Raw genomic sequence first — 12260 nt, forward strand, 5'->3', positions numbered from 1 at the left:
TTGGCTGGAGTCTTGTGCTTTCCCAACTGGATTTTAGTTTTACCAATACTATTTTAAAAAATCTGATGAACCTAAGTCTTCAAGTGGCTCAACTATTCTTTCCCAACCTCAGGTTTGAGAATCATTGAGTCAAACATTATTGCATTGTGTGCACCTCTTCCCCCACCTTCCCATTCAGCAATAGCTCAGTTCCTTATAAACCTTTCCTCTCTCCTCTCTCCTATACACATCTACAATAGAAGATTTTGATCTAGGAATCTGCAATAGAAAATATGATATTTTACTTGTCTGTGACCTAATACCGATTAGAAAACATTTGTCTTGGTGTATAATATAGGCATATTATTGCTTAGACTGTCTCTCATTTTATAAGAGAGAGAGAGAGAGAGAGAGAGAAATAAAAAAAATAAATACAGTGTACTCAGAGAGTAAAGGGCTTATTCAAGCTTACATTAGCTTGGGCCCTGGGATTAAACCCATGTTTCCTCAGTTCCAAGCCATTACTCTTTTCCATATTCTACACCGGACCCCTAGAAAATACCATTGCATCCACTTTTATGCCATCCAAAGCAGACAGTCCCAGCTGCACTTCTGGAAAGAAATGTGAACAGGGGTTTCTAATCCTCAGAAACTGTTCTGCCCTTGTTTGCACCAACTGCTGGGTGTAAGAATGTTCACTCATCTGTCCTCCACTCCCAGTGGCCATTGGCCCCCTACAGTGGACCCATAGTGTGATGCTCAACAAAGGAGAGGAAGTGCTAGCTATAGCCCTATAGAGGGCAACTGATATCAATAGGAGATTCATCCCCCACAAGAAAAGTGTAATCTCATGAACCTGGTCAGGGATCTCTTTTCCCCATCCTCTACACAACACCTCCCCTCTCCCTTCTCAGTTGCCTTTCTGGTCTTTCAGCCTTTTGTTGTTATTTTCTTTTAAATATATTTCTACTTGTTATTATTTTTATAATTTTGATTTTTATCTTTTTATTTCTCATTTCCTATTTTTAATCTTTAATCCCTTTCAGTATGTTCACTTTCCAGTTCATGGAGTATTTGTATTTTGTTTTTTTGTTTGTTTTTTTTTTTTTTTTTTGAGTATTTGTATTTTGTCTTAGATTTTATCTTCTTTGCTTTTATGTTTTTAACCTCTCACACCTCATTGATTTATGACCTATCTTCTATTTTAAACCTCATCTACTTTGTCTTATTTTTAAAAGCTTAATCTTCTACCTTTATCAGATTTGTGAGCTTATTTTTAACTAATTACTCCTTTTTTCTCTTATACTTGATTTTATTTTTATTCTAATGGCTTCCTAAGTTTCTATTCCACCACTATGTAAAAGTTTTTCATTGGTTTTAATATTACTTAGCAAGAAGTGCAATAGGGGAGAGCTCAAACCATAAACAGATTTTGAAAACCTTCTTCCCTTTGGCTTCCTACACCCCTCCCCACCGACTTTTCCTTAACTTAATTTTAAGGATGGCTTTTAAAATGCAGCTCTTGTGAAGGGAGTTATAAATATAGAAAGAGAGGCCTAGAATAAAGCCCATGATCCTGGAGTAGAATCAGAAGTATTAGTACAAACTCATGGCATCTATGTGTATGTGTGTATGTTCTACATATATTTACTTAGGCACACACATATATATGAAATATATCATGTACATATACATTTACACATAGTCACACAAATGTATTTATTTCACAGCTCTGTCTGCTGATAAAGCAATAAAACCCCAGTAACAGTGAGCATATCTGCTGCCCAAGCTAGATTTCTAAATACCATTCTCCATTAAAAAGAACCAGGACTTCTTGGAGAAATGACTGCTTCTAGGGCTGAGGCAAGGAAAGTACAAGATAAACCTGAAATATCTTTCTGTGTCCAAAAGAAAGCACAAATAATGATGCAGATATAGCAAAAGAACAGTGAACCCAGTTTGGAGGAGTTCCCACTGGCCAAATCTGGGACATTTTGACTATCAAAATAAATAATGATAGTAATAAATTATACACCATTGAGTAAAAGAACCTATAAATCCATGTAGGAACAAGCAAATACCTGCATACATGATGGAAAATTCTTCCTTACAGTAGAATGCCAACTAATAAATATGGAAAGAATGATGGAGGTAGAAAATCACCATTTTGCAGCTATCATAATAATAATTGATTCTGGCAAGAACTATTAACATATATAAAACTACTGGGTAAATTTTGAGGAGAGTAGGATATATACATAGCCTAAAAATATCTCTCTACAAATCACTTCTTAATTTCAAAGGGCAAAAATACTAATTTTATAGTGGAGAAATCTGGAAGACACCAATTTCAACCATATGCCTTCTGCCATGATACTCTGTGAAGAAGAATACAATATTACATCTGTAACATTCCTACTGAAAATACACAATCTGAATCTCATCATAAGGTAATATCAACTAAACTCAAATTGAAGGTCTTTCTATAAAATAACTGACTCTACTCTTCTAAATATGTCAATGTCATTAATGACAAATAAAGATTAAGGAACTCTTCCAGATAAAAAGAGACTAAAAAGACATGATAACTCAATGCAATGTGTGATCCTGGTTTGGATCTGGGTAAGGTGGGGATGCGTATAGCTATAAAGGATACTATTAGGACAATTGACAAATTTCAATATAGACTATCAATTAGACAGTAGTTGTGTACGAATGTTGAAGTACCTGGGTGGCTCAGTCAGGTAAGCATCTGCCTTCAGCTCCAGTCATGGACCCCAGGGCCTGGGATTGAGCCTCCCATCAGGCTCCCCACTTGGCAGGAAATCTGCTTCTCCCTCTCCCTCTGCCTCCCATTTCCCCTGCTTGAGCTCTGTGTGTGTGTGTGTGTGTGTGTGTGTGTCAAATAAATAAATAAAATCTTTTTAAAAAATAGCATACGAGTGTTAAGTGTTCTGATTTTGATGACTGTGCTATCATTTTATAAGAGAATTACTTTGTTCCTGACAAGTCAAACTGAAATATTTGGGGATAAAAGTCTATAACATCTCACTAACCAAATCTGGGATATTTGAGACATCAAAATAGATAATGATAGTAATGAATTACAATCCAGTGAATAGAAATAAGAATCTATGAATCCACATAGATATAAATAAATATACAAAAGGAAGTGGACAGCTCTTTCTTACAGTAGAATTCCCTTGAATGAATGGCTCAGAAAGAATATGTGTGAGTAAGGGTACACACAAAAGTGACAAAGCAAACAGGGGAAATTATAACAATTGGTGAATCTCAGGAAAGGAGAGTTTGAATGCAGTGTGCCAGCACCAGGTGCTCAGATGGAAAGGGAGGTAGGCTGGTGGTGGGGAGGAACGAGGTGGTGACTTCACTTCACTTCATTCTACTCTTATGAAATGAAACAGTGAAGTATTCTTTTCTGGGCTCCACTCTCCAGCCATCTTCTAATATATTTCTTTCCAGGTTGTTTCATGTCCTTCCTCAGCAAGGTCACAGGAAAAATTCAAACTCATATAGAGTACATTGCCTTTCTTTTTTTTTTTGTTTTGTTTTGTTTTGTTTTGTTTTAAGAAAGAATGAGAAAAAGGAGAGCACGAACAGTGGGAAGGGGTAGAGCGAGGAGAGAGAGAATCTGAAGCGGGCTCCACGCTCAGCATGGAGCCCAACACAGAGCTTCACCTCAAAACCCTGAGATCATGACCTGACACCTCAAAACCCTGAGATCATGACCTGAGCCAAAATCAGGAGTCGGACACTTAACCAACTGAACCATCCAGGTGCCTCTGCACTGCCTTTCTCCATGAGAACTATTGCTGGCCAGAATGGGGACTATTTCAACTGTTTATAAAACATCATGAATCATGCCTCTTTTGATCAGCTGCAACACAGGTCCACACAGGAATTCAGGAAGGCCTGCTTCAATCCAGATCACGGTCCAACATAATCTGTAGGATACATCCCAGTGTACAAGATGGTGGCTGAGGCAGGCTGTCTTAGATCCATTATCCAGCTTCTTCAAAGAAAAAAAAAAAAAAAGATGTTATGGAATGAATGAGTCCTAAAGGACAAGATAGTCAAACTTCAGAAGCTTGGCTTCAGTGACAATGTAACTTCCTGCCCCACATCTCTTGTTAGACCCTCTTATAGAATTCCAATGAGGATCATTGTACCATCTCTCACACCCAGTTTCAGAAAGTGATTTTCCTCTTGGTTCTTTCCTCTTTGACTGAAGAATGAGACCCTCAAGCAACCCAAACTCACTGCCATCAGACACCATACTCTCTGGGGAAATTCTTGACTCCCTATATAAATTACTCAGCACTGAGCCCCACCCTGGTACCAGTGACCTAACCCAGAAAATCTGAAGCGTTCCTTAATTCCAGAAATTGGTTGGTGCTCCACCTTGGACTGGATGAGCTTGACTTGCAAGATGTGAGAAAAACCAAGTCACCTGAGTAAACAGCTTAACTGGTGACATGCTCCAAGTCTTCAGTTGCTTTCCTTTGGGCTTCATAAGATCCCTGGTGTTTACTCCTTAATAAGAGTCTTCTAGAAAGACAGTAGTGTGGCAGGGGTAAGGAATTGAATGTGTTGGCTTTTTAAAATGGGTTCTAATATCTTGTTGTAAGAAACCTCCATTTTAAGATACTAATCTCTACACACTAGTGTTTTAAAGTTGGAGGACTGTTAGAGAAGAAAAGAGAAACAGGAAATATATAGCTTCAAAATATTGCTCCATACTTAATACTTACTTTTTTTTTAAGATCTATTTATTCACAAGAGACACAGAGAGAGAGGCACAGAGTCACAGACAGAGGGAGAAGCAGGCTCCTCGCAGGGAGCCCGATGTGGACTCAATCACAGATCCCAGGATCAGGCCCTGAGCCGAAGGCAGAAGCTCAACTGCTGAGCCACCCAGGAGTCCCCACACTTAATACTTATTAATTACAAATGGAAAATATAGTAACTTTACAACAGAGATACCTGGAAAATATCAACTTAAGCCATGTACCTACTGATATGATGTGTGGGAAGAATACAGTAACACTTCTATAATGTTCAAAATGAGTGAGATATTCTTTCTTCTTACCTCTAGGCTACTTTTGAGCTCCACTGCTCATATGGCTGGAACCTACTCTTTCCAGTCCTCATTAATTCCTTTAGAAGTTGGACATCATCTGTCCTGACAGCTTTCCCACACTCACCTCACCTACCCCCAAAGTTCTCATTACTTTGTTCTCCATATGATCTTTTTGTTATGCTGTTTAAATCTCAAATTATTCTGTATCTTCCATGGCAGACCTGGTTGTCTCTAAGACCCTAGACACCAGGATTTGCAGTAAAGGCAATGAGATTCTGAATGAATGGGTTACTTTTCTGTGGTGTGAGGATGTTCCTTTAGAAACTAAAATTCATTATGAATAGAATGTGGTGGTACTAAGTGATAGCTTATAGAAAAAAAGTGAAGAAAAATTGTACTATATGTCTTCCCCAAAGGTAGAACCAAATATTATATATTTAGAGCCTAGGTCTTGTTTACTTACTATTAACCTTAGAGTTAGCTTAGGACAGATAGAAAGAGCCAGTTTTCCCTAAGTTTTAAGTCTAAGTATATACATCTTGAAGTCAAGTCTGCACTCATACTTTTTGGGGTTAGTTAGGAAGTTTAGGGATGAAGAAAAAGTTGAGGGCTTTCAACTTCTACTGGTGGTCTGTTGCCATTCTATGACCTTTCAGAACTTGGCCTCAATACCCAGAGGAAGAAATTTCTTTTCTCCCTTCCTTCCAATTGGCTGCTAATAACTTAAAACCTGCCTCTTCCACCCTGAGTCTCAACCACATGCAACTCTCCCTTCTAGGGCCCATTATAGAATAACTAAAAAGAGCTAGGGACTGCCAGACAGGAAAACCAGAATGAAACAAAACTGTAAAACTTACATCATGCTAATCCGAAGAATAACACTTCTAGGGATCCCTGGGTGGCGCAGCGGTTTGGCGCCTGCCTTTGGCCCAGGGCGCGATCCTGGAGACCCGGGATCGAGTCCCACGTCGGGCTCCCGGTGCATGGAGCCTGCTTCTCCCTCTGCCTGTGTCTCTGCCTCTCTCTCTCTCTCTCTGTGACTATCATAAATAAATAAAAATTAAAAAAAAAATTTAAAACACTTCTATAATGTTCAAAATGAGTGAGATATTCTTTCTTCTTACCTCTAAGCTACTTTTGAGCTCTACTGCTCATATGGCTGGAACCTGGGAGTCTTCAAAATTTAAACATTATTAAAACATCTTATCACATTAAAAAATGCTTTATGATTAACCTATATGATAAGATCAGAGATTGACCATTAGATGTGGAAATGAATGCAGATTCTTGAACATTCTTATCACAGCAATGAACTTGATGAATGGGGTCTTTGAAATCCCAGTTTGGATCAACTGCTGAGCTTGTTTTCCTTTCTCTAAAAACCCAAGTGACTGTAGATTTCGGGCTCCTTTCTTGCTGTATCTAGGTAGTGCTCCTTGTATTGAACAATTGGTTTGTATAAAGAAACCTGACCAGGGCGCCTGGGTGGCTCAGCAGTTGAGCATCTGCTTTCAGCTCAAGACATGATCCCAGGGTCCGGGATCGAGTCCCACATCGGGCTCCCTGCATGGAGCCTGCTTCTCCCTCTGCCTTTTTCTCTGCCTCTCTCTCTCTCTCTCTCTCTCTCTCTCTCTCTCTGTGTGTGTGTCTCTTGTGAATAAATAAATAAAACCTTAAAAAAAAAAAAAAGAAATTTGAGCAAATAAAGTATCCAAGGAGACTTCCTGTCCTTACAACTGTTAAAGAACTACTTGGAAGTATCTGTCAGGTTCTGCTTGTAAATCTTTATTTTTTTCTTTTTTCAAATAAGATACAACTTTTTTTTAAGTTCGATTTGCCAACATATAACACCCAGTGCTCATCCCATCAAGTAAAACATGATATTAAAGTACACATGATACAACACTTAACTTCCTAGAAGAGCAAAAAGTTCTTATAGCTGAAAAGTAGATCATCTCCATTGAAATCATCACTCTTGTTGTTACTGCCACGGGAGGTGAGACTCGCTCCAGCGGCTGAACGTCCAGCAGTTGCCTCACGACCTAACCTTCCACCTGCTGTTCAGTCAAGAGTCTCCGGCTTCACCAGCTGAGCCAGTTGGGTTAACGATGTTGGTTCTCTTTGGAAAAGCTGCATTGTTGGGGCGCCCGGGTGGCTCAGTCAGTGAGGCGACCAACTTGATTTCTACTCAAGTCATGATCTGGAGGCCGTGAGATCGAGCCCCCAACTGGTGCTGCACAAAGTCTGCCGGAAATTCTGCCCCTCCCCCTTATTCTTTTTTTTTTTTTTTGTATATTTTTTTATTGGAGCTCAATTTGCCAACATATGCATATACATATGTATATCTTTTTTAACTCCACAATTATTCTATCACTCAGCTAAAACCATTGTGGATTCCATCACAGTTTTTTAAAGGGCAACTTTACTATTCTTACGTTAGTATCAGAGTGTTAGCAAGGGAAGTCCCCAAAAGTAGTCACCCAAAGGTGGTGGTGTCCTCTAAGTATAATGTCTCAAGATTGAGGAGGAGTCCATTTTCTTGACCATAAAAAAATCACTGCTGAAACCCTGAAAACCCACATAGGCAGTGACCACTGGAGTGGTCTCACTTCGCAGCAGGACTAACCTACCCCTAACTGCCAAGAAACAGAGAAGCAAGAAATGCCCCCAGGCTTTCCACTGCTCTCCAACTTCCACTCATACCCAATCACACCACTATCACTTCCTGTTAGCTGCAACTAAATGTGATGCTTCTGCAGTGTCCAAAGCCAATGTCACAGAGAACTTGTGTGCTGAAAGGGACACAGCTAAAGAGAACATCAGGTTATGACCACAGGAAAGGACTCTACAGATAGCAGCATGCCTGGTTCCTTCTCAATAAATTGCAAGTTTAGGTGCAGCAAACCAATATTTTATTCAGGAGAGGTGGCCTTTAGGCATAGTTATTTAAAAAAATCTTTGAAAACTCTATATTAACTTGTAAATAAATATCTTCAGAATTACACAAGATTGTGTGTGTTCTCTTTAGATTTCTCCTTTATATTTCAGAAGTAGATGATTGTAGATAGAGATCACAAGGTCAATATACTGTTGACCCACATCACTGATGCTTACTGAGAACCTGCTCCTTAGTCCACTGTTGGAGCTAGGACCTATAACTGAGCAGGTGGAAACTGTATGTATGAAAGATGTTTTACTGTTTTCTATTTGTTTTTATTTTGTTTTCTACTTGTATACATGTATATGTACATGTATACTATTCTGTTCTTCTTTTTTTTTTTTTTTTTTTTTTGAGTGGGAGAGAGAGGAGGGGCAGAAGGAGAGGGAAAGAGAGAATCCCAAGCAGGCTCCATGCCCAGCACAGAGCCCAACAAGGGCTCAATCTCCCCACCCTGAGATCACGACCTAAGCCAAAATCAAGAGTCAGACGCCTAACTGAGCTTCCCAGGTGCTGTACACGTATATCATTCTTGGCTGGGCTGGATATGTGCCTCATTATGGGATAGAGAAGGAAAAACACTCTCACACACAGATCCTATCCCTTCAATCATTTGGGATATAGTGGCCTGCTATAAAATTGCTGCCATAAAATAAAATAAAATAAAATAAAATAAAATAAAATAAAATAAAATAGCTCTCACAAAGAAGGGCTACCTGCAAGTCAATATTCTTAAATATTGAGAATAAATAAATATTCTCATCATTTTGGGTAGGCATCTCACTTACATTTGGATTCAGGAGCCAATTTATCTGGGTTTCGATACTACCTCTGTCACTTACTAGTTACATGACTCATCTATAAGATGAAGATGATAATAGTACTTTGTGTGATTGTTCTGAAGGTTAAATATGTTAGTTTATGTGAAGTAATTAGAACAGGATGGCAGATAGTAAACTCTATGTAAACATTAGTAGTGATTATTGTTATTTGACTGGAATGCAGTATAGTCAATTATTCAGTATGTAAGTTAACTCATTTAGGTAACTATATATAGACATTTCTTAATTACCAATTTATTGCTGAGATAATACTTTGTAACAGCTAATTTAATTTTTTCCCTAACTAAAATTAGTGCAGCCCCTGGGCTATTGACCACCCTTTTGACTGTGCACTGCTCCATACCCAAAACTACTCAAGGAAAGATGCTTGGTCATGTCCTCATTAAGTACTTCTTGGCCCATATGGGAGGCAAAATGCTCTTCTATTTACACTCCTCTAGTTTCAAAAATATGTAACTATATGGCTCTATTCCATGCACTACCCATAGAGTATCACCTCACACTCACTGTTCTCAAAATGTATCAGAAATTCAACTGGAAAAAATTACTTATGAAAGTTTGCCTGAAGGATATCAAACTCCTCAAAATGATTAAATAATAAAAATAGTAATAACAATCCTATAAGGATTCTGTTAGGATCATTGTCTTATTTATTTAATTATCTATCTATCTATCTATCTATCTATCTATCTATCTATCTATCTATCTAAAAAAGAACACACGAGAGACAGAGAGAGAGAGAACACACCAGTGGTGAGAAGGGCCAGAGGAAGAAGGAGAAGAAGGCTCCCCATAGAGCAGGGAGCCTAATGTGGGACTCAATCCCAGGACCTTGAGATCAGCTCCTTAACTAACTGAGCCACCCAGAGGCCCCTCATTGTCCTTTTTATTAAAAGATGTCCTCTCAAAAGGAATTCAAGGAGAAATTTTCTTTCTGGACTCAGTATCAGAAATGTTAACAAAACATTAATGTTCATTGAGTGCTGCCAAAAACTGATGAAGTTTCAAAGTACTCTCTGTGTATTAACTCATTTAATGTGTGAGACACTTCTGTGAATAGATAACATAATTATCATTTGTTTTACAGGTGAGAAAACTGAAACATAAAGCAATTAAGTTACTTGTCCAAATTACGTAGCTAGTAAGTTATAAAGACAGTGTTGGAACTCAGATAGCCTACCTCCAAGGAATAGTCTCCAAACCACCATCCTTACTGCCTCTTGGAAAATCTGTTCTGCTCCTGAACAGCCAGTGTGGTTTTGTCTCATTGATTTCTGTGAATCGCAAAATTAATTTGCATTTATTGCTAGGAATTTCAGAGCCAAATTCCTAGCCATGCAAGAGATCTCATGGCATAAATTTTGCATCACAAACTAAATTCTAATTTTTATCTTTTATTTATTATTTACATTTTTTCTTTGTCTCATTATCCTTATCCACTTACAAAAATCATGTGTGCCATGGGCACCTGGGTGGCTCAGTCGGTTTAGCATCTGCCCAAGTTCGGCTCAGGTCATAATCCCAGGGTCCTGGGATCAAGTCCCACATTAGGCTCCCTGTTCATCTGGGAGCCTGCTTCTCCCACTGCCTGCTGTTCCCTCTGCTTGTGCTCTCTTTTTCTCTCTGTCTCTGTCAAATAAATAATAAAAATAAAATCTTTAAAAAAAAAAGTAAATTACCTGTGCCTGATATCAACACCTATCAAGAGCAGTAAGGAAAGGAACATTACAAGCCAGTGTTACTCATGAACATAGGTATAAAAATATTAAAAACAAACAAAAAATATATTAAAAACATTAACAAACTCATTTAAACAACATACAAAAAATGTAATCAGATTGGATTTATCTCAGGAATATAAAGATACTTTATCATTAGAAATATGTGAATAATAAAATTCATATTAACAAATTAAATGAGAAAAACAATATAACCACCTGAATTCATGCAGGGAAAAAAGCTTTTAATAAAATATAGCTTCCATTCATAATAAAAAAATTTTAATGAACTTGGAATCAAAGAGAAGTTTCTTCCCTTCTATTAATAAAAAGTTTTTAAAGATAAGCCTACAACAAACAACATATTAACAGTGAAACACTGAAAACATTCCCTTTGAGATCAGGAACATGACAAGGGTTCCCATTATCTCCCTTTGTATTCAACACTCTACTGTGCCTAGCCAACAGAGAAAGGAAAGATAAAGAAGAAATAAAACAATCAATATTTAGTGATGATATGACTGCATATGTAGAACATAAAAATTCGACAGGTAAATTACCAGAATTAATAAGAATCAGGAAGCAAAAATCAAATGCATTCTACATATCAAGAAATAAGAATAAAAACAAATAAGAGTAAAAATTTTAAGAGATACCATTCTCTTGCACTGTATGTTAACTGAAATTTTTTTGTTAACTGAAATTTAAATAAAAACTTGAAAAAGAAAAAAAAAGCAGAAGCACAAAAAAAGAAAAAAGAGAAAGATCATTCTCAATAGCATTTTATTTTATTTTTTTGTTTTTGTGGGGGTTTGGGTTTGTTGTCTTTTTTTAAGATTTCTTATTTATTTATTCATGAGAGACACACAGAGAGAGGCAGAGACATAGGCAGAGGGAGAAGCAGGCTTCCTGCAAGGAGCCCAATGTAGGACTTGATCCCTGACCTTGGGATCATGCCCTGAGCCAAAGGCAGACGCTCAACCACTGAACCACCCAGGAATCCTCTCAACAGCGTTTTAAATAGATATTTATGGAAAAAATTATAAATCTTAGTAAAAAAACATTTTTAAAAAAACTAAATGAAAATAGAAATATATTAAGTTCATGGATTGAAAAACTCAATAATTTAAAGATGTCAGTTTTTCCCAAGTAGATATCATAGCAGTCAAAATCCCAATGTTTTGCTTATTTGTTTGTGAAGCTTCACAAGCTAATTCTAAAATTTATATGGAAGTACCCAAGCCAAAAAGAGATAAAATCCTATTAACAAAGAACATGGTAAGGTAACTTGTTCTACCAGATATTAAGACTTTTTAAAAACTATAGACTTTGGAACAGTATAATATCTGTGCAAGAATAGATAAGTGGATGGATGAAATAAAATAATGAATCCAAAAATGATCCCATACATGTATGGATGTTTGATATTTGACAGAGTTGGTCCTATAAATTAAGGAAAAAAATGGGCTTTTTTGGTAGATGGTGTAGGACAATTATCCAAATGGAAAAATGTAAAATTGGACTTCAACCACACACAAAGTCCAGGATGAAAGTCCCAAAAGCAAAGGGTAAAATCTAAAACTTTTAGGTGAAAATTTAGGAGAACATCTTAGTCCCAAAAGCAAAGGGTAAAATCTAAAACTTTTAGGTGAAAATTTAGGAGAACATCTTAATTACCCATG

The 12260-nt window shown here is 37.4% G+C and overlaps 1 long non-coding RNA gene across 2 annotated transcripts in view; it reads right to left on the reverse strand.

The window, feature by feature from the left end:
* Positions 1 to 1684: 1684 nt before the first annotated feature.
* Positions 1685 to 12260, reverse strand: part of LOC119872835 — a 44849-nt gene continuing 34273 nt past the window's right edge. The window contains exons 1-4 of one of the 2 annotated variants that reach the window (XR_005363131.1): positions 10305 to 10362; positions 10041 to 10134; positions 5938 to 6120; positions 1685 to 4012 (exon numbers count right to left, since the gene is read on the reverse strand). This is a non-coding gene — a long non-coding RNA (uncharacterized LOC119872835). Of the gene's footprint in view, positions 4013 to 5937; positions 6121 to 10040; positions 10135 to 10304; positions 10363 to 12260 lie in introns of those variants that run through there. The other variant, XR_005363130.1, reaches the window with a different exon arrangement.

This window comes from Canis lupus, chromosome 8, assembly GCF_011100685.1.
Source record: "Canis lupus familiaris isolate Mischka breed German Shepherd chromosome 8, alternate assembly UU_Cfam_GSD_1.0, whole genome shotgun sequence".
Taxonomy (NCBI): domain Eukaryota; kingdom Metazoa; phylum Chordata; class Mammalia; order Carnivora; family Canidae; genus Canis; species Canis lupus.